The 23,324-nt window shown below is 47.8% G+C and overlaps 1 pseudogene; it reads left to right on the top strand.

The window, feature by feature from the left end:
* The first annotated feature begins 479 nt into the window (after nt 1-479).
* Nucleotides 480-22,888, top strand: LOC144134026 (uncharacterized; annotated as a pseudogene).
* The last annotated feature ends 436 nt before the right edge of the window (nt 22,889-23,324 follow it).

The raw sequence follows: 23,324 nt of genomic DNA, 5'->3' as shown, positions 1-23,324 counted from the left end.
CACTCGTTTCAAAACTGAGGCAGATACGGGACGCCGGCCTGCACGTACTATTAGTGTCCATAGATTTCCAGGATGCATTTGAGAGCATGTGGCACCCCTGGTCCTGAGTTCTCTCGTCGACTGGTGGTGCCCGAGGAACCTCTGTGCGTTGCTTCGGTCATTTATTTCTGAACGTGAGGTGGGTTTTCGTTCCTGTGCGGGGGACGCGGTTGCAGGGATCCCCGCTGTCTCCCCTGGTATGGAATGTGGAAGTGCGTGGCCTTTTGGCGGTGGGCGTGCCGGAGGGTGTGTCGATCCAGACGTATGCGGACGACGCTGTCGTCGTTTAGCCTGAAGCCGTTTAGAAGGAGCTCGAGCGATTGGCAGACGATGCGCTCGTCCGAGTCGCCGCGTGGGCGAGGCGTGCGAGGATTACCGCTTCCGGCGACAAGACGGCGTGCGTGATCATTTTTGCTCCTAGGAGGAGAATGGGTCGCACCATGCCCGCAGTTCACCTTGGCGAAGCCCGCCTGTCTTTCAGGCCCACCGTCAAAGTGGTGGGCGTCGTCTTCGACCGCACCCTCTCGTCTATTCCCCGCGCAGACAGGCTCAAGGAGCGTGCCGAGACACTGTCCGCCCGCCTCGAGACTTTCTTTCGCATTAGCGCCACACCGGCGGCTGCTCGTCTAAGGGCGTTTTACCACCAGGTCGTGCTACCGACGCTCGCCTATGCATCGCCCGTTTGGTGGACCGAGTGGCCCCACTCGGGCGGCTGCCCTCGCCTCGTGTCTGTGCAGAGGTCCCCACTTTTGGTGTTGGCGAGGGCCTATTCCAGGACAAGTACGCAGGCGTTGGAGATTCTTCTTCACGCCCCACCCTTGGCGTTAGACCTCGACAAGTTAAACGCGGAGTTTGACCTCTTTTCCAGGCGGCGAGTTGTCGCTTTTGGAACGAGGTTCTTCCGGGCTGTCGAGGTAGAAGAGCCCTTCTACGATTCCGCTCGGCACCATTCGGTAGTTATTGCTTTTGCGCACTGCCGCTTGGACGTGGAGGCGCCGGCGGCGGCGTCACTGCCGGTGCACCACGTCTACGCCGACAGCGCATACATCTGCGTTGCTGCACTAGCTGCTTTTGTGGCGTTTGGCCTGCGCGGTAACCTCCGGGCGGTCCGTCGCGTTCGGGTAGAGCGCGCGACCAGTCCTTATGCTGCAGAGCTGGTCGCCTTTAAAGAGGCGGTTCGCTTTGCAATGTTGATGCCGTTGGCGGCGGCGCTCCATTTCTATACGGATTGCCAGTATTTGTTTGCGGCGCTGGCTACATACGCCACACATGATTCCTAAATTGACAGCATTAAATCTTACCACTGTGCGGTGGCGTCCAAAAGATTAATTCGTCTCTTTCATGTTCGGAGGCAACAGGTGTGCTCGGCAATGAAATAGCGGATGTCGTGGTCTCGCGGGCCAGCTTGTCGTCGCGGGAGAGGTGTGTGCTGCGCTCGAGGGCCTCTGTGAGGACGGCGTTTTGCGCTTTCGTGCGCGCCAGGCGGGCCGCAAGGTGCCGTGTAAACAACAAGGGCACCGGGATTTTTTCCTGGGTTCCCGACGTTCTCAACATTCCATCTTCATTTCCGCCGCCGCGCCCCCTCGCTGCCCTCGTGACTGGGCATGGCCGGTTCCCGGCTTATTTACACAGCTTTGGGCTTGCGCCGTCGGCGGAGTGCCCGTGCGGGGCGCCTACTGGCGACGTTCGACATTACGGGCGCAGCGGTGGCCGGGCTGCCCAGTCTCGGGGAAGCCGTTTCTTCGGTTGTCTGGCGGCGATTGTTAGATATTCGCCGCTCTTGTGCGTTACTTTCTCAGGTGGTGGCGGTGGTCAGTGCTGCTCTTCCGAATTATGTTCGAGGGAGCACCTGACGGTCCGGCCACACATTTCCTTTGACCCACCCACCCGACGGGCGTGGGGGCCCTTATGTCAGTCGTTGGCCCTCGTGATCGGGACCAACGTTTCGTCCGTTCGGGGGCGCGTCCTAGAGGCGCCCCCTCATTTTTAGCCCTCGCCTTCGGGGCCAGCGTGTCCTCCCGTGTTCTTTGGTCCTCGTGTTCAGTAGCAGCGCGTCCTAGAGGCGCCCTTCCATTTTTATTTCTTTTACTTATTTTTATATCTACTTGTAATTCACTTATTTTAATTTTTTAAATATCACTTTTTTTGTTTGCTTTGTTATTTTTCCCGTGGCACTGCGGTTTCTCAGGGGGGCTCTTCAGGCCACACGAGGTGGATATCTTCGACGTCCGCTCCTCTGTGAATCACATGTCGCGGATTTAGTGTGTGTGCATGTGTAAGTGCATGCGTGCGTCTGTGTGTGTGTAGTTTTGAATTTGAAGGGGTGTGTTTGAACCCAGGGGCCATTTTATTTTCTATTATTGAGTTCTCTTCCTTAATTTCAGGCAGGACTTTTCGTGCACAATTCTTTCCTTCCGTGTCATTTTCTGGTTGTCTTTCTCCAGATTATTTCGACCATTCTCTTCCTGCCCGTTTTAATTCCTGCCTTCCAGTTTACACCTTCACTCTCATATTTTCCTTTTATTTCGGTGTGTGTGTGTGTTCTTTTTCTCCTTTTGGGCACCTGCACACTAAATTGAAATCTCTTTCATCATCAGTAAACGAGCTCACGCGGGGATTTTTCATCCCTCTGTGCTCGTTGCGCCCTTTGGACACCGTTTCAGTTAACGTGCCCACCATTTTATTTTTTCCTTTGGTTTTTTCTACAAAATTCAATTTTGGCCGAATGAGACATGTTCAATATTTCTTTGATTGGTTTACGCCTGTTGATGCTTTGCAGGTGCCGGCTGCTTCTCACTCGACTTTATTTTTGCCATTGCTTTTCTGATTCTAGCCTGGAATGAGACTTCGATTTGGACCGTACTGTGTGTGGCGCAAGGACCTACGCATCCTAAACGCCTGTGTTTAAAATAAAGATTTCACCACCATTAGGCCGCAACGCTTATTGGGTGACCAACCTCTCGCAATCAACCACAAATTTAACTGCCACCTGTCAGGCAGGCAAGGTGGTCACGCTTCCTAAGCAGTGTGTGGCGCACTCTCAACTGTACAGGCACCAAGCCGCGTCTAGTTGCACCACAATGTTTGCTCTCCAACCAGGTTCAGCACTAGTTAAACCGCGCGTAATTTTTACAGTGAAGCTGCATACTTGCGTAATTATAATGTCAAGATCGAAGCCGAGACAGTTGGCGTCATAGCCGCTGGTGTCGTGGCTGTAGCTGACGTCAGGTGTCGATCTTGATTACCATCATTTATCCTCATGGTTTGACCTCTGTACATTCAATTCAAACTTGCGAACCCGCTGACGGCTCGAAAAGCTGGCTTATTGAAGCTTTTCGCTTCAAAAGCACTAAACAAGCATCAAATCCACATGATGAATGATAGGGCGCGTGTTCACAATGGGAACACCGTCTGACGCGTTCTGGTAAGCATTAAAATTGCAGCTGCTCCCAAAGGCGTTAACGTATATCGAAGCACTCGTGTGAAGTGCAAACCGCACAATGTAAGATAACGACGCCTACAAAACAATGCGAAGCACGTTCCTTCGCCCTCGTATGTTTCCCGGTAAAAATTACGATTGTGTTTTCTTGACGTCGTCGTAAGAGAAAAAGGCTAGGCTAAAAACAGAATACAAAAAGCATATCACCTTTGAAATCAGGCATACAGCAGAGCTCAAGTACATTTCTCGTGTCTCCGGCTTCACTGTTTTTAGAGCCCCGTGTGTGTATTTTGAAGTGACGTCACAATGGGTAATTTGGTGTCGTTTTAAAGCTTCGCTGTCCAACGACGATCACATGGTTGATTGGAGCCACAGTTTTTTTTTTAATATTTCCCGTTCTCCTTGTCAATGTGATAAAAGTTCAGTTATATCAATTATTAAAATAGAGCTGCTTGGTCACCAGTAGAAACACCGCATAATGCACTGAACAATAATAATAAATATTTTTTTATTATTGTTTAATGCATTATGCGGCGTTTCTACTATTGACGAAGCAGTAGACATTTCAGGTCACCTCGGCAACAGAACATTAAAGCACGTAGGCGTCCTCCTGCGTCCACAACTCCACGCCCGGTCTGTCGTTAGAGTTATCGTGTAAAGAGTTTATGTTATATTACCTCTCCTCCTTGACTCTCTTCCTGTCTCCTTAAATCTTTCATTTCATTTCTTCATTGTGCGTGTTATCCTTTATATCCACTGCCCCAGATCAGGTGCTTCAATATCGATGGCAGATGCTAGGAATAGGAAAAATCTTATTCTTATTTTTTAAGATTATTTTAACAAAGCACTACAACTACTACTAATACTGGCGTTAGAAAGCGCTTTTAGCTTATCTACAGCGTGGCTTGCCGAACGCCTAGAAGTGAGTGCAGTGCGATGCGACGGAAACGCGTTTCCGCGGGCACGCGTGATGCTCCTGTTGCAGCTGGCTTGACCAATTGTGCCCCTTAGCAACAAAAGCTGAACTCAACGCAGCGAGCGGAGCATTAGGCATGCATTGAACTGGAGGGGGGAGGGAGGATTGGTTTTTGGGGAAAAGAAATGGCGCAGTATCTGTCCCACATACCGGCCGACACCTGAACCGCGCCGCAAGGGAAGGGAGGAAGGTGGGACTAAGAGAAGAAAAGGAGAGATAGGTGCGGTAGAGGAGGTCTCCAGAATAATTTCGACCGCCTGGGGACCTTTACTGTGCACTGACACCGCAGTGCACAAGGGCGCCTCAGCGTTTCGCCTCCGCCGAAACGCGGCCGCCGCGGTCGAGTTCGGACCCGGGTACTCTGGATCAGAAGCCGAGTGCCCAAACCACTGAGCCACCGCGGCGAGTATGGGAAGGTTCCTGTTTGTATTTTGTGCCAACGGACGGCGTCTCCCCGGGAGAGCTCGCCTGTGGTGGAGGGTATGGACACCGCGCGGGCCGGTAATGCTGGAGTTTGTCGACGTATGAGTGCCTTGGGGAGTGAGTAGTGAGAGCATTGGGCTCTCAGCGCTTAGTGCATTGACAGCATCGGCATGAGGACGCGGGTTCAAACCTTTGCCTTCACTACGAAACCTTTTGCTCTCTTCCTCCTTTCACATTCTGCAATCACCCCTTCATCTCAACGAAACTGAGATGCGTACCGAGAATCGAGACGATTACTGCTTCTATTCGCTCTTCCGGATCATTTTTAGTTCTATGCTATAACTTGAATAGCACGTCGAGGTGTTTCCTCGGCGTTGTTCCGCTGTCACACTCGGTGATGGGTTGTGGGATTCTGGGGCTAAGATTGTGGGCCCGCTATTGATCGCACAGTGCAGTACAGACAGAGATCGAATCTGCGGCCGATGAAACACAGAGTCTCTAGTGGAAACTTGCGCCAGCCATAGGTAAGAAGCGGAACCGTCACCCAATACAAGCAAGGGTGTCTATGAGAACGCGTCACACCAAGGGTGCCTACCGCATGGGTGTCGGTGGGGAGCGGCTATGCTACCGCTTTTTCGGACGTAAATATTTACTAATAAATTACCCCCCCCCCCCCCTTAGGTGTAATTTCTTTTCGCGACTTCGTCCACAAACCACAGAAATATCGAGGATTAACGCTAGCGTGAAGCAACATAGCCACCGTATGAGCCCGATTCCATGCCACCAACTTCAGCTGGGTGGCCAAAGCAGAATCTGCGGAGAAATGCAGGAATACGAAGCCGCCGCACGACAGCGCACATTATTCCACGTGGCCGCCATTGCAGCGGCTGCCAAATCGGTACTGCAGCGCCCGGCTCAATACGAACTGATGCGCTGAGCTGCCAACATTACTCTGGGCATATATTTAATGCACGACAAGCAAGAAACGCCGCGGAGCAAAACGAGTCAGGCGCACACCACTCACCTGGCCAACGTTCGCAGCATCAGAAGTTGAAATCGTAGACATCGATGCGCGGAGAGCCTTCGTACTTAGGTTGGAACAGACTTCGAAACGACGAGCTCCGCCAGCGCCACTGCGATCAAAAACACCCGAGCGTTTATTTGTGATCACGGGTCTGATGTCGCTGAAATTCACTGCGTCTCCGCTGGCGAGTACAGACTGCTTCGGGCAACCGCGTCTGGAGCGAGAGCCCAACTTGGAAATGGTGACCTCTGCGGGCGGCTTTCGCGTCTCGCATTTAGAAATAGACGGGCCGCTTGCTGCATCGTGACACCCGAAACGATAACTCTGATCACTGCTCTCTGGATGCCCTCGCGTGGGTAGCAATGAGGCGAGAAAATCATCCACGCTTGCTTTACTGTGAGATGCGGGACAAGAACGGAGTCGCTGTTTCTGGCAGACGATAAAAATGCCCGTTGATGCTCGTGTCATCGCGGCGCTCTGAACGGAATGTGCAGATACTGTAATGCCAAGTCACTGGAGCGTTCACTTGTGCCGGGCGAATTAGCCCACACGTCCAAAGAGCGAGCTTTACTGCGCGAAGCAGTAATTCAAGAAGCACTAGTTCTTGTCGTTCTTGGCGCCTCGCTATTGCCCCGTATGCTATTTCCACACTCAAAAAAAAGCACATCGGTGAGGTGAAAGTGATACCTTTTGTCTCTTTGAGCGCGTCATGAAAGTGTCGGGCCGGTATGGCGCCTTCGAAGCAAAGATTTGTTTTGGTGTTTTGGGAAATTCCTACAGTTTTCCGCCACGTCTCCGCCAGTGTTCGTGTCGACGGGTACCACACAGGGCACTAGCAGAGTTGGTGACATCGTCGCCTCCTGGTATTCGCAGCATATAACCTCTTGGCGCGTAGAGGTGATACTATAATCAGAAGTGCCCATGGTGAACGCCACGTCGTCACTCCCCGTAAACGCACACGGACCTGGGAGCTGAGATCACTGAAAGGCATTATCAGCATCAACGTATCTTTAGGCGGACTTCTATAACAAAGGTACAATTTTCCTCGCCGCTCTTTCGCGAAGTTGCAGTTCGTCGCAAAGCGCGCACACGCCTCGAAGAAAACTAACAGCAAAATTTGATGGGAACCCAGAGAGCCTGCAACCGAAAGCGAACTTGTTCACCCAAAACCTGCCCTATTGCAGCTAGGCGCCAGCAGAAAAAAAAAGGTTTTGTGAAAGCAGCGTGATATGGTAAATGAGTGATGTTCCTAATGCTCCAGACTTGAGTTAACCATCGCCGATTTCAAACCTTGCCACGGGTGCTCTGCAAAGCGTTCGCTACAAAAGTTTTCTTTTACGCTGCCCCTATTTTCTGACTGCGCACAGTCAAATACTAGTGACTCTCGGGTTTCCGGCTGGCTTCTGCCTCACTGTGAACAAGGCAGGGGTATGCGGACTTGTAAACTTTGAATCCCTTCGGAGTGCTTGTGCGCCGAGTTCTTAGCAAATTACTAGGAGGATGAGGAGGAATAAACATTTTGTTGAAATGCCAGACTTAGTTTTTTGCGGGTGAAGTCCCTATTCCAGGACCCCACGGGCTCTAACGGCTCGTTCGGCTTGGTTCAAGGTTGCCTGCTGGCTTCCCAGGTCCTGCCGGTCGAGTCGCGCCTCCCACGGCCTTTCAAGTTCGTTGTGTGTGACGAGGGGTGATTTTCTGTCTGCTGGTCTTTGTTTGCAATGCCATATGATATGTTTGAGGGTTGGTGTGTAGCCGCACAAAGGACAGCAGTCATGATATAACTAGTCTGTAAACGCGGGAAACTCGGAGTTCACCAAAGGCGAGTTGTTGCACGTCACAAGATCCAGCGTTCGCCAAGCTACGTAAGCATTTGCCACGCAATAACCAGCGGTTAAGCCTGCAAACAAAAATTAGCAGTAAGATATAAATAGAGGCAAAAAAGGAAACATAGGAAGAAAGTGGGTAGCTGACACTGGGCATTATCAATAGAACGTAACGTTTCTTTTTATCCAAGACAAGATAAAGACTAGCAAACATGATGTTCAGAGATAATTTTGACTACACGATTTGTGTACGTAAAACGGAAACTTAAAAACACACTCAACAAAGCCATCGGCTCGCTCGTTCAGGAGATGAGTAAGCCCGTTCTATGGCTCCATTGTCAGACGGTTGTCTCGATGGAGGATCAGGGAGCTGTACACAACTTGTATTAGCGAGCATATGCGCGATTAAAAAAAATGCTTCCAGTTGTTTTTTGGCAATGTCTTGGCAAACCGTTCAAGCTTAAAACTTGCTGAAAATTGAAAACGTATTATGAAAGAATCTTTGAAAACCAGTGTAAATTAATGAAAATGATCACAACTGGCAATACACATGCTAAAATATCTTAACATCTTGCATGTAATAACCTTTGACGCGCATATAGGGAAAACCTTCCACAATGCTCACCGCATAAAAAGTTACTACGTTTAGATTTGACTCGGCACAAATTCAAATTATGCACTGTAAGCACCTACTGAGTTTTAATCGGAATTTACTGAGCAAAAGATTTGTAGTCACCTGTTCATATTTTCATTGTAAGAAAAACAACAAGGAACACTAAGCAGGCTCGTGATATCGTTAAAGGAAACAGGCATATTTCTGCATTATAGCGCTCAAAACAAACCGTCAAATACAGAAAAGCGAAAGCTATATAGAAAAGCGATATGGAACAGATGCTTTTGTCCTCTTTCGCAGAAGCACGCATACAACGGTGAAAATAGTTTTTCGCATCAACTATCAGCGAACATATATATGCCGTCGGTTCTATACCAACGGTCTTACGCAGCTGTATGGCTTTGTGTTACCGCGCGCCCTTGGACACTTGAAGCCTTGTATATGTTTGAATATCCAGAGCGATCTGCCCTCATTGTTTCATTGAATGTTGACAGTATACTAAGGAACCCGCCGTCCTTCTACTTTATGCCTAAAACAAAACTGCAAAGAGAAAAGCTACGAGGAGAAAACAACCAGCATTGTATGTCTTTGGCCTCTAAAAGAGGATCGTCTACTCTGTGGTAAGCTTGGACTGAACCAAGTAGTATCAGCTATCAGCGAGTACACGCCGTCAGTTAAACCGAAGCTGCTTCGCAGATGTTCAGCTTCGCGTTACCGAGCGGTGGTAGACCTTCGAAGCCTCGTTACGAACCCTGGAGAAGCGCTTCGAAAGCTAGTATCATTTCACCATCCGTCTGCGTATATTTCTATCTCAGCAGTTCAAATACACAAGAGTTAAAAGCGAAACACAGAAAAGCAGCCAGCCGCGCATACATTTTCTTCGGTGAATTAGCGTAAGTGTTGTAGGAAGATTGGGGCGCATCAGCCGGCAAAATTTGAGGGAGCACTCTCCGTACGCTCGCGGGTCCACTACAGGTGGTCGGCCTGTGTGTTTTCTGCGTTTTGTCGCGTGGACTGCATGCTGCTGCTGTATAGGCGAAACAGCTATGTCCATGCGTTCAGCCTTTGTCTCTGGTGTCAGGATCTCAATTTCTGATGTGCTTGTGTTTGAACAAAATGGCCTTCCAATGTTTGGTGAAGTAGAAACAATTCTTCCTTAGGAAGGAAAGATTTTCATCACTCTTCTGATCTTGGCAAAAGTGAGTGATTCACAGCGAGTGAATGCATTTTTACTTAAGAAGGCACCACATATTGTTGTCATCAAACCTGAACTCCTTTTGTGTCCCTGTCTATTGTATACTTATGCAAGAGATTACTGTTTGTATGCTATTACAAAATGTCATTATGAGTCACCTTTGTTATAACGCCGGTGCTTTTGGAATGTGTTACTCCTGATGTTGCTTACTGAAAGCAAAAAAAAAAAAAACACTTAAGTGTGTTATTGCAGGTTTTCACTGAATAAAGCTTAGTTTGTTTCCTTTTAGGAATTCGGAGAGTGGCTCCTTGGAATCATGCAAGAATTCTCTGAATGTGTTCAACCAATCGTGCGAGGGAAAGCTCTTTCGGACAGGTCACAAAAAAAGTTGTCATGGTAGCTTCGGGTGGAACTGGGATTGTTCCTGAAGTTTTTCTTGTTTGTTCTTCGTTGAATGTAGTGCACCTTGCTGATGAACCCAGTATTTAAGCGAACACTTTCAATATGTCTTTGAAAAAGATTTGGAATTCAAAAAGGATTGTAAGATAAGGCAATGGTCAAATCGACACGCTGAAGGCAATCATAATAATGGAATAATTTTTTACTTCAGTGCCTAGGTTTCTAAGAAACCTGTCAAGCTTTGTACTGCAGTTGGATGACTGTGTTGGGGTCAATAATAAGAACTAATTTTTCTTTAATAATAAAGCTAAATTCCGGTACGAACTCTTACTCTTGGCGAGCATAATTTATTCTCAAACGTTCCTCTGGTCACATAGGCAATAACTGAGCCTCACTAATTAGCCTTTATTGGAGGAGCCAGTGCTGGTGTCACATCAGTTTTCGAAGCAACGAATCATTTATTTAATGAGCAATAAGCTCGGTGGGAACGTGACACCCGTTATTGCGTGTTAAAATAACAATGACATCCATCTGAACAATATTTGCAATTTTCAATGTCATATGTTTTCCTTTGCTTCGCTACTTAGTGCAAAGAATACGACACTCATAGCTAACGATGTAGCTGTTATTTTGTGCGAACCAGCAAAAGAAGATGCAAGATATAATCCAACTAAGTAGATGAAATGTAGTGCTGTAGTCATTTGAGTTGAGTTGAGGTCTTGAATGCTACAGGCGGGGTTAGCCTTGCTTTATCTGCCAGCAATTGCTCCACCGCAGCGTCCCTTCTATATTAACAATGCCGCATCTACCCCGCTATGCGCACAGTCTCTTATAATAGCACACATTCTCTCCCGCAGTCACCATCTATGCACAGAATCAATCCACGCAGTCCACATCACAGTCCAATCCAGAAGTCACCATCTATGCACATATTCAGTCACAGTAGAACATAGGCCATAGGGGTGCCACAATCCATACACACATTCACTCACAGTATAAAGTAGTCCACTCCGGAAGACACCATCTACGCACACATTCAATCACAGTAGGCCATAGTCCGTGCCTGCTGTCACCATTTAGAAACAAGATCCGTGTTCTGCAGAAATGTTAAAAGAAGGCGTGCAGCATCCCTTCTGCATGCCTGGTTTCCACTCGGGTAGACAATGTCATGCACTGTGCTGTGACGGGTTCCTGTCTTCTTGGAGGAAGCGAACATCACATGCCTTTCCGCGTTGTACTCTGGGCAGTACATAATATATTGTTCGATATCCCCGCACACACCACATAAAGAGCAGAGCGGATACGATGCTATGTCGGCCTTATGCATCCATGCAGGAGTGCGAGCAGAGGCCGTGCGAATTCCATGTAGAATGGTCGCCTGAGATCTTCGCAGTCCCTTGGTCACACATGACTTGTGGGACGCACTCCACGGGGTACTGAAGTGATCGAGCACCGTTTTCCTGCAGAGACTTTTTCCACCTTGAGGTACTTTTTTTGATGGAATCCTAGAGAGAGCTTTATGGGCAAGACTGTCTGCCACCTCTTTACCGTTGACTTCTATGTGAGAGGGCACCCATTGGAAATCTAGAGTAAAGCCTCTGTTGTGCAGATTCTGCACCAAGCGCAGAGATCTTATAGACAAGGCTCCAGTAGGGAATCCGCGCTCTAACCTCTGAAGGGTAGATTTTGAATCAGTTAGGATGACAACAGGTTGAGCCGGAAAAGACCCTAACTTCCGTAAAGCCGCCTCAATAGAAACACTTTAAGCCGTTGTGGAGGATACGACAGCAGTACAGCGTACGGACCACTTACAGTCCAAAGAAGGAATGTAAAAAGCCGCTGCGCTAGCTTGCTTTAATCTGTCCACAGAACCAACCATGAAAATCTGAAGATGCCCGGCATACTCTGTTTCCAAGTGTTCCATCACAATGGTACGCATTGCTGCCAAAGGAGAGTTGCGCTTTACGCTCACATGGGGAATATTGACCTTACAGTTGAGGGTCGGAAAAGACCAGGAGGTTTTCAACCGTTTCCTTTGCCTTCGGACATTAATGCCTAAAGAACTAAGAGTATTGAGTGCCAAAGAAGCCTTCGACTTAAATCTCTTGCAGAGCCGCTGGAGAAGAGATCGCCCAGCTACCATCTCACCTAAGCGGTCAAGATGCATTAGTAGTCTCTGAGAAGCGATAAGGCTATGAGGTTTCGATAGGAACTCATGAAGTACTGCCCTATTCGCAGCCGCCTGGGGAACTCGAATTGCTCTTCTTAGGCCCTTTCTGTGGACAACTTCGAGACGTTCAAGTTGTGATGCCGGGGGGGGGGGGGAAGTAAAGGTAATTGATACATTATGCGGCTGACCACCAGCGCTTTGCTTCATAAAGTTTGACCATTGAAGAAGGATGGTTTCCCCATTGCTCACGCGCAATTATACGGATCACATTGAGACGAGAAGATATAGATGAAACAATCGCTACTACAGCTTTTCGCCACTGTAGACGGGAGTCAATAATGACACCCAGGAAACGCATGTGGTTGAATTGACGGATGCACGAGTGACCGAGGTCTATCTTTAACCGCGCTGGACGTCTTCATACCCCTGGAAACAGAATAAAGCCGGATTTGTCCACTGACAGAGACAACCCCACACCTTGAAGGTAAGCTTGTGCCGAAAGTAGAGCCTGTCGAGCTATCAGGGCTAATCGCTTGTGTTGGTAGCCAGTAATCTAAATACAGATGTCGCCAGCATAATTTCACATACGCACTTGCCTGCAACATTTTTCAACGAATAGGGAAGGCTAGCCATTGCGGTGTTAAAGAGCGTGCGAGAAATAACACTTCCCTGAGGCGCACCTCGTGATAGAACCCTTTTGGTGCTTAACGTACTCCCTCACCGTACACGAACCGCGCAATCACTTATAAACTTGTAAATGACTCTTAACATATGGTCCTTTAGGCCCATGCATTGCAAACTGTTTAGAATTGAGCTCTGAAGCACGCTGTCGTAAGCTCTCGCAACATCAAAAAAATGGCTGAGGTGGTAAGGCCGAAAGCTCTCTGGTGTTCATTGTGACTGATCGTCTAAGACGCTATTTTGGGCACTAAGACCTCGGCGGAATCCTGTCATACATGTTGGCAGTGCCTTGCTGTCCTCAGGTCACCATGATAAGCGTTCATTCACCAGCTTCTCCATCAAATTAGCTACACAGGAGGTCGATGATATAGGGCGATACGAGGCAAGGCCTGCCATGTCTTTGCCAGGCTTCAGTACTGGAACTACATGTGCCACCTTCCATGACGGAGGAACATCGGCAGTCTCTCAAACTCAATTGATGAACTTGAGGAGCTCCTTCCTGAGTTGCAAGGGCAGATTATTCAGCATTTGATTGGTGATGCCGTCGGGACCTGGTGCACACCGGCGCCGTAGGCCACTGAGCACAGTTTGAAGCTCATGAAGCGTGAACGGGACGTCCATGATTGACCTGTAGGAAGCAGGTGGTGTATATATATCTATTCCAGAATCAGCGCGTACGAGTACGTCTGAAAATTCCTCTGCCAAGCACGCAATAGGTTTTTCGTTGCGTATTGCAAGAGCTTCAAATGGCTTCGAAGGGCGAGATTCTCCATAAAGGCTGCCAATAACTCTCCATATTTTCGTTATCGGTGATAACACAAACTAGCACAGAATGAGGTTCATTGCAACCTGTACAGCTTGTTCGTGTGCCGTCTAATAGCAGAATTCAGCCTATTGAAGGTCGTCTTCAGTTGGCTGCCGTCCTTGGCGCTCCGCCCTTCTTCTCGCTGCTCAAGGGTTCCTGAGTTTTAAATCCGGGGCCGGAAAATGATCAGGTAACTTGACCGCCGTAGTTGCTGCTAGCTTACTAGAAATGATTTGGTCAACAACATCACAAGAAACAAGGTTTAGGTGCTCTCTGTACTTGTCCCAGTTGACCATGTTGCTAATTTTAGGACCATGCATACGAAACTTGGCACCAAACACAAACATCGGATAGTGATCACTTCCCATGTGGTCAGGCGCTGTTGACCAACTCACGCGGACGTCAGGTGAATGCAGTGTCAGGTCTATAGCTGTCGCTGAGGCTGGAGGCCGGAACAAAGTTGGGCTTCCGTCATTGGCAACACACAGGTCCAAGCTGTCCATAACCTCTACGAGTTTGCGTCCACGGGAATCCGTGTTCCTGTCACCCCAAACGGCATGATGGGCATTTAAATCACCGCAGATGATTCTAGGAGCTGGGCAGCGGTCGCAGAGCTGCTGTAGAAAGAAATCCAATGCTACATTCTTCCGCGGAGACACGTACACGGATGCAATAGAAAGGGTTCGAGAGCCGAGCTGTATTCTCACTGCCGCTACCTCAATGTCATCCGTGCAAAGTTCGGCAACGCTTAGAGAAACAAGTGAAATTTCTCTTCTACTGTAAAGCGCAGCACTTTCTGCAGGAAATGACTTTATGCTGCAGTTTATATGGGCGACATATCCAGTCGAACATCTCCCGCTTGGCACGCCAGCTTCTGACAGGGCCAACTCTGAAACACAAGTCTCTGTCAAGAATAGTTTTAGTTCAGCTAACCGACTTAATATCCCAGCGCAGTTCCACTGCAATATAAACGGCACTTTAAGGTGCATATGATATCCACGAGGTTTAGCCCCATCCATTTTAGTTCTCATGAAAGTTTGCTGCGAAGGTGGAAATTAGGGACTCAAAAGAAATTACCAGCTGTAGGAAGTTCTTCAGGTTACCAGGCGCCATCGCTGGAACATGTGAACGCAGGGCCCCAAACAAAACATGAAGGTCAGACATACCTTGTTTTTTGAGCTCCTTATTTTGTGCAACACACTCACTTAACACTCTAGAAAAAACAGCGCACACAGGACAGGGACCAAGGGAAGAACCGACGACACGAGCGCTCGTGTCGTCGGTTCTTCCCTTGGTCCCTGTCCTGTTTGCGCTGTTTTTTCTAGAATGACTACCTACCAACTCGCCCAGTCTTCCACATTCACTTAACACATCGACAAAAGATGCCGACGGGGACACAGTCTTGGCCGCAGTAGCTGGTCTTTTTGTCACTTGTGCATATGAGGGTCCCCCTTGCCGTGGAGCCTGGCTTTGATCCGGCCGCTCAGGAACATGGACACTTTTTGCTGGAGGTCGAACAGCCGACTTACTGCAACCTGCTGTAGTCACTGCAACCAGGCGTCAGCAGAAACTGCATTTCCACCTATTTTTCCGTACATTTGTCGCGTTATGTTTAGGTTTTTGTGCTGAAAGAAGCTCTGAGTAAATTTACTATAGCGTATTAAAAATGTTTTTTCACCTTGGCAACTAGTACAAACTCCTCATTGGCGCCAACCAACATATATGGTTGCTTCATTAGTTAACTATGAATTTTTAAGTATCTGAAAATAAATATAGTTTGAAGGAAGGTTACAGTATGTTGCACTCTCCGCGGGTCAGAATATGTTCCTAAAATAGTTTCCTATTTTGACTAATATTTCTAGCAATTTTCATAAGTAGTCAATGAAACATTTTCCTGAATTATTAGGGGACCGCAAAACTTAATGCAGGGCTTAAAATGCACTACTGCTCTGCAAGAAGTCACAAATTAGGATACATGGTAGTAATTCGCAGAGCAAGTGAATGATCTTGATCTCACAACTAGTTTAAATTTCTGGGATAGCAAGTTACAATGCACTGGGAAAGCAATCATGCAATATTTCTTTTTCTCTTCTTAGCTTTTCCTCTATTCGATGCTAAAAAAGCTCACCCATGTTGTCAGCAGGTACACCTTACCATGAGCCTAAATCTTAATCTAAATTTGTTTATATCAGTGGCGCATGCAGATATTGCATAACTGCAACATTTGCTGTTTCCTATGGCAAAGGCTAGAAAGGAGCATCTCCATGTTTAAAACGGCCGCATTATTTTCATTCTAGTGAACATAATTTCATTACTAGTGGGAGCAAAGGTGAAAGGCGCTCAATGTACAAAGCCCATGGTGATGCACTTGCCTGAAAATATCCACTTCTTTTGTGGAATGAACAAAAGCCTAGCTGACAGCCAGTTTTTGGATACAAAGACTCGTGCTTATGTAAGTACACTTTGGTGTAGCTGATTTGTAAAGCAAGGTGATGCTGCTTCTGAATGAGATCCACTGTTTATACTGTCATTTCATGTACTAATATGCCTTCACAATTTAAGCCTGCCTCATAGGCTCTTGATGTCAAAGGAAGTGCTTTCCAGTTGGCAGATGTGAGAATCCTTGCTATGCTCTGTATTTACTTACGCATATTAATCCTCCTGTATGCAACACAAAGTTAATTATATTAGTCCCAATAATTATACATTGTCAACCGGTTAGTACCACATAAAAGTTTCCTTTCATTAGCCAATCAACATCTATGGCCTATATACTGATATGTATTGGCTACTTACAAGTTTATTCAGGTGTTTAAAATGCATAACTGTCAAGGTTGTCGAAACCACTGCAGTAAGGAAAAATGTGTCTTTATAATTTTAGAGCCTAGTCATAACGAGGCTGTCAGTAGCCCGGAAAGTGCAGAAGCACAGGATGATGAAAAATGCAGCACTTGCGACGGATTTTATGCCTGTTCCAGCGGCCACAAAAGTGAATGCTGTTGCCGAGCTATAGTTTAGCTCTAATACACAATTCTAATGCCATATAATTAGGCACATGTACCTCATATTTGCTTCTTATCGTGACATATTTTAGGCCTTGAGATTTTTTCACCTGGCTACAGTGGCTCTTGACACGGTAAGAATACGAGGCCTGCTTGAAATAACGTACGAAGACCGTAGTAAATGCCATGATGATCCCCTGTCTCAGTAATTCTTGCTACAAAATACTGTAAGTGAACATTGCAAGATTATAAGAACTGAGCATTGCCATATACCCTACTGCAGTAAATAGAAGGCAGCTGATTAAAAAATTACGATTTGTGAAGGAACCAGGACTTCTGATGTATTAAAACATTAGTGAATTTATTGAAAACCCTACTAAATTGCAGTCAGATTTATTTGCATGATGAAAAAGAAATTTTATTTCTGTTGCAATGGGACCGACTGGCAGGAGTTTAAGCTGCGCAGAGAAGAGGTAGACGAAGTGCAGCTGTGATTCTCGAGTGACGCATGTGTGTGTGTGTCCGTCGTGCCGCCCTCCGACGAACGCCTACGAACCTGCGGTTCGAATAAACACCTTTAGACTTGTTGGAGGTGCCTCGGCTCCCGTCCCGGTTCTCATCCTAGAACTTCGAAGCGGAACGCTTCTCGTTCCCGCAACCATGCCAAAGTGTCCCCGCCAAGCATCGCAGCCCATCCGTACCACCGTCCTCTGTTCCGGGGTGCAGCGCTAGCGTGACCCTCCTCCATTTAGCGGCACCGACGACCAGGACGTCGGCGATTGGCTGGCCTCCTACGAGCGAGTCAGCATTTAGAATACGTGGGACGATTCCGTTTAACTTAGCAACGTCCTCTTCTACCTAACGGACGTTGCCAACCCCTAGTTTCGCAACCATGAGGCCCATCTTCCCACCTGGTCCTCCTTTAAAACAAGCTTCGCCGACGGTTTTGGCCGCCCCGCCGTCCAGAAACCACGCGCCGAGCAACCCCTTCGAGCGTTGCTTGAATGCTCGTTGATCGAAGAAATGTTACTTCGGTGCTGCGCAGCCGACAATATTAGGCCATGTCATCTCCAAGGGCGGCGTTCTTCCGGACGCTGCCAAACTTCGCGCCGTCGCTGACTTCCCCAAAACCGACCACCTCAAAAGAACTTAGCAGTTTTATAGGCCTATGCTGCTATTTTCGCCGCTTCATCCGGGATTTAGCCTGTGTCATTGCCCCTTTAACGCAGCTTCTTGCTGGCAGCCCGAACCTCTCGTCTTTGTCACCAGCCTTCGATACAGCGTTCAGCACTTTACGTCGCCTGCTGGTCTGTCCCCCCATCCTTCGCCCTTTTGATCCCGCCTGTCCGACAGAAATTCACACTGATGCGAGCGGTGTGGGCTTGGGCGCAGTTCTTACCCAGCGAAAGCCTGGGTATCCGGAATATGTTTTCGCTTACACCAGCCATGCCCTCACCAAGGTGGAATCGAACTATTCTCTCACCGAAAAAGAATGTCTTGCCATCATTTAGTCGATTGCCAAGTTCCGACCTTACATTTACGGCCGACCCTTCTATGTCGTCACACACCATCATGCCCTGTGCTGGCTGTCCTCCCTCAAAGATCCTTCTGGCCGACTTTCCCGCTGGGCTTTACGTCTCCTAGAGTTTCATTTTCGCGTCATTTATCACTATCGAACCAAGCACTCGGCCGCCGACGCCCTTTCTCGTTCATCGCTCCCGTGCGATTCAGCCTCTGCCCTCGTCTGTGCTTACGATTTCTCGCCGTTCGACCTCAATAATGTGCTCTCCGAACAACTGAAAGATCTTTGGATCACCTCGCTGCTCACCTTCCTGAACAATTCCTCGCTGCATTCTTTGTCGCAGACCCTTCGCCGCCAAGCCCACCACTTCGCCGTTCGTGATGACCTCTTATACCGCCGTAACTACCTCCCCGACGGGCGCAAGTGGCTGTTGGTGATCCCTCGACACCTCCTTGCTGCCATATGCGCCTCTTTCCACGCCCCTCCACAATGCGGCCACGTTGGTGTACTGAAAACATATGCTCGCCTTCGTCTGCGATATTAGTGGCGAGGTATGTACCGCTACATACGTCAGTACAATCGGTCGTGCACCGCCTGCCAATGTCGCAAGAAACCTCCTCACCCCACCGCCACTCCTTTGCAGCCGTTACCTTGCCCTGGCTGTCCGTTTGACCGCGTCGGCATTGATCGTTATGGCCCGCTTCTAACTACACCGGCTAACAATCACTGGGCATCGTGGCCGTTGACCATCTAACACGTTACGTCGAAACGTCGGCTCTCATATCTGATACCGCAAACGTTGTCGCTCACTTCATTCTACACAGTCTTGTTCTATGTCAAGGCGCCCCTAAAGAACTGATAAGTGACCGCGGCCGTGTTTTTCTCTCGGACGCCATCGAGGCCCTACTTAAGCAATGCCAAATCGTTCATCGCTGCAGCAGCGCCTATCACCCCCCGACCAACGGCATGCCTGAGCGGTTCGATCGCACACTCAGTGACATGCTCGCCATGTACGTTGATACCGCCCACTACAACTGGGACCAAGTGATCCCTTTCGTCACGTACGCGTATAATACGGCTACGAAGACAACGACGGGGTTCTCTCCTTTCTTTCTCTTATATGGCCGGGAGCCTACATCTACCATGGACACCGTCCTTCCTTATCGCCCAGGGCCTTCCGAGAACACACCACTTTCCGAAGCTCAGCTGTATGCCGAAGAATGCCGGCAACTTGCCCGCTCTTTCACTACACAGCTCCAATGGCATCAGAAGCACCGTCGGGATTCTTCGGACCCTCCCGCGTCATACTCATCTGGCGACCTTGTTTGGCTCTAGGTGCCTTCCTCCACTCCCGGCCTCGCCACAAAACTGCTTTCTCGCTATCACTGACCTTACCGCGTGGTGCAACAAACTTCTCCCGCGAATTACATCTTTGACGCGCTCCCCGCCTCTGCGGACCACTGTCGCCGGGGGCGCGAAACTGTGCACGTCGAGCGCCTCAAGCCTTATTATGAACCGTCCATGCTTTTCTCCCCGTAAGTCTCCAGGATGGCTCCTTTTTTGGCGAGGAAGTAACTGTAATGGGACCGACTGGCAGAAGTTCAAGCAGCGCAGATAAGAGGTAGACGAAGTGCAGCTGTGATTCTCGAGTGACGCCTGTGTGTGTCCGTCGTGCTGCCCTCTGGCCAACGCCTACCAACCTGCGGTTCGAATAAACACGTTTACAATGTTGATAATGCGGACAACTGCTTTCAATTGTATCAACTTTTCTTCAAGAGTGCTTGCTTTCATTTACTGATTTACACTTCTTTCGAACGACTTTTTTCCAGCTGTGCATTGAAGTGGAACTCCAATTTAAGCGGAGCTTTGGAGATATAGAAGGAAAGCTCAAAGCAGTAGCTCAAACATTTTCTTCCAAAGAAGGACACGGATGCGCATTTCTTGTCATTGGAAAGCATTTACAAGGTCATTCCAAGCACACATTCATCAACGAGGTTTGTGAAATAATTCTTAGTCTTTCATCTAGCAGTTTTTTTGGCATCCTGGCTTTTCATGTTGAAAAACGTTTTTTTAATATGATCAAATTCTCGTGAAAAATCTCGTGTTCTTTGCGTGCCATGTTTCACTCTGGTGAGAATATCAGCCATGATTTAAGAATGAATGGTTGCTCACTGGCTCTAATTTAATATTCCACAGTTCCCACTGCCTGACGTTGCAAGTGACTGCACTTCATGTATACGCCTGGGCTCAACACACTGGCGTTTACGCTCGAAGTATTAAAGAAGTGATCTCGATCAGCAGCGGCAACCTAGAGCTTGCCCTCATCTTCTGCCTGGTGATGTATTACATAAAATCCTCGACTATCTGCCGGAATTTTCCGCCATACTCATCCTGCTGCAGAAGATTGCCCTGCCAGACACTGTAGTGTCACTTGGACTACTGAAGAACCTACTTAAAAGTCTGTCGATGCTCTTGAATAGAATAATTTGTTCTAATTTTCTGCAAAGAAATGTTTTCCAATTGTTCACTTTTTAATATGTTGAAGTATGTTTTCTAGAGCAAAATTCAGCGAGTCTTTTTTTAAACTGCAGTACACAAGTTCATATACTTATGCGAGTGTTGTCAGACTTAGAGCACTCAAAAATGTTACGAGCTATTGGTCATGTCATTTTGTTTCTTTGTTAATAAAGTGACTGGAGGGGTCATGAAGGGATTTTGTTTTCATGAAGGAATTCGCCGATGTTACGCACCTCTGAAAGCTCTTAGATACATGTACACCTGTAAGCTGTTTAGTTATGATGTTTAAATCGATTTATTGTTGTTTAGGTTTGTATGTGGCCGCAAGCTTTAAAAGAACTCATATTATCTGCACTGCTTTTATCTGCTTTTTTTATTTCTTATTGTAGTCATTTTATTCTTTCTTTTAAGAAGTGTGATAAACTATGCGATCACAATATTGCGTTCTCTGATATTTTTTGCATTTATATTTTGTGTGTTGTATCCTTTAAACAATGTCAAGTTGACGTGTCACTAGGTCTTTAATATTTGGGCCTTTATTTTGTTCGTTTTTATACTACAAATACAGTGTCTATTTTTTATTTAAAATGCAATAAGAGTATTATATGCTGTTTACAAGCTCTTTTCGAAGCGAGACTTGATCTGATCTCGCTTTAAGGATTTGCTTCTTCAACGTGGTTCTGTTTGGCACGGGAACCGTAATATTGTAATATGGGCCCAGATTTCAGTGCCTTGCATGCTAATTTAATGCTATATATTTTGCGAAAAGTTTGCAAAAATGGTACCTTGAACACACCTGTATCTGATACATTCATTAGTTTTTCTATGTAGACAATATTTGGGAAGTTTTTATTGTTTTGTATAACCTCCAGTCTAGAAGATGTTGGAGTCAATGAACAATTTGACTGTCATATACCGATCTTTATCATTTTTCTCCTTTCTAAACTATTCTCTTTGGCCAATGTTTCTCCATTAATATAGAAATTCAGCAGAGCTCTGTATTTCATCACCTTCAGCAGGCTGAAAGGATATTCTCGCCATTTTTAGGCCAGCCATTGTGGCGCACAAAATTTAAAAATTTTGTAGCATGTAACCTGTGCTTAACTCAATGATGTATACATTTGTAAAGGTTACAGCGCTAAAAAAAATGCGTAATACATGAATAAAAGGAAGTAACCTTTACCATTTGTAACTTTTACAAATGTTAAAGTGGAAAGGTTACATCGTGTAACCTTTAAATAATAGGCATACTTCAATGTGAAAATGTGCACTTTTAGAAAAATTACCTTGATTAGAATGTAGATGCCACAGTCCCCAGGACCTGATGTCGGAGGCCCTCAGCCACCGCTAAGGGCACATCGGCATTACGCCTACCATTTGGTTGAGTGAGGCTTTCGGCGTGGTTGAACGCACAAGACGCGATAAAATCCTACAAGCTTCACTTATTCTTGGTAATAGCATTCACAGGATCCTTACCACGTCCGCGACGCACTCACACACACACACACACACACACACACACACACACACACACACACACACACACACACACACACACACACACACACACACACACACACACACACACACACACACACACACACACACACACACACACACACACACACACGCACACGCACGCACACGCACACACACACGCACACACACACACACACACACGCACACGCACACACACACGCACGCGCACACACACACACACACACACACACACACACACACACACACACACACACACACACACCTTAGCAGTTCATTATCCTTTTCCAACCTAAAAGATGGTCATTCTATGGAGCCGACATGCCACACGTCGCGCCCGTGGTGGTCCTTTTGACGACGCGCCCGTGGTGGTCCCTTTGAAAGTTCCTTGAGTAGTAAAGGGATCTAGAGTAGCGGGTACGAGACGAGGCCTCGTCATGCGGTGTCCCGGAGTAGGGACGCCGACCATGTAGCGGAGACAATCGCAACAGACCCTCTTCAGACGCCTCCAGACCCGCTCTCCGTCACCCCTTCAGCTATTATCCCACTATTGTGGCACGTCCCCTGCGTGCTCCCTAAGCGGTGACCCTCATGCCACACACTCTCCAGCATCCTTTTCGGCTGCCCTGCTGACCGTCCCCCGCAGGGACAGTACGCCACCTCGAGCTGGAAGGACTGGGAGTTTCTGCAAACGTCGGCAGCCCGAGCCATCGCACCCCACGTGGACAAAAAGTACGGTGGGGCAGCCATAAAAAGAATGTAAACCACCCCACATGGACAGCAAGCCATCTCGAGCTGGGAGGACTTCGAGGTCCTTCTCACGTCTGCAGACCCGACATCGCAGCTTGCTGCGGTGACTCGGGCTGCCGACGTCATGTCTCGGCACTACCTACATGACGGAGCGCGGGACTGCGCAGTGGGCTAGGGTCCCAGGAGGGTCTAAAATAATAATTGGTTTTTGGTGAAGGAAAATAGCGCAGTATCTGTCTCATATATCGTTCAACACCCGAACCGCGCCATAAGGGAAGAGATAAAGGAGGAATTTAAAGAATTAACGAAGAAAGAGGGGCCGTAGTGGAGGGCTCCGGAGTAATTTCGACCTCCAAGGCATCTTTAATGTGGACTTACATCGCAAAGCACACGGGTGTCTTAGCGTTTTGCCACCATACAAAATGCAGCCGCCGCGGTAGGGTTCGAAC

This window comes from Amblyomma americanum, chromosome 5, assembly GCF_052857255.1.
Source record: "Amblyomma americanum isolate KBUSLIRL-KWMA chromosome 5, ASM5285725v1, whole genome shotgun sequence".
Lineage (NCBI taxonomy): Eukaryota > Metazoa > Arthropoda > Arachnida > Ixodida > Ixodidae > Amblyomma > Amblyomma americanum.
This window is presented reverse-complemented; position numbering and strand designations above follow the sequence as displayed.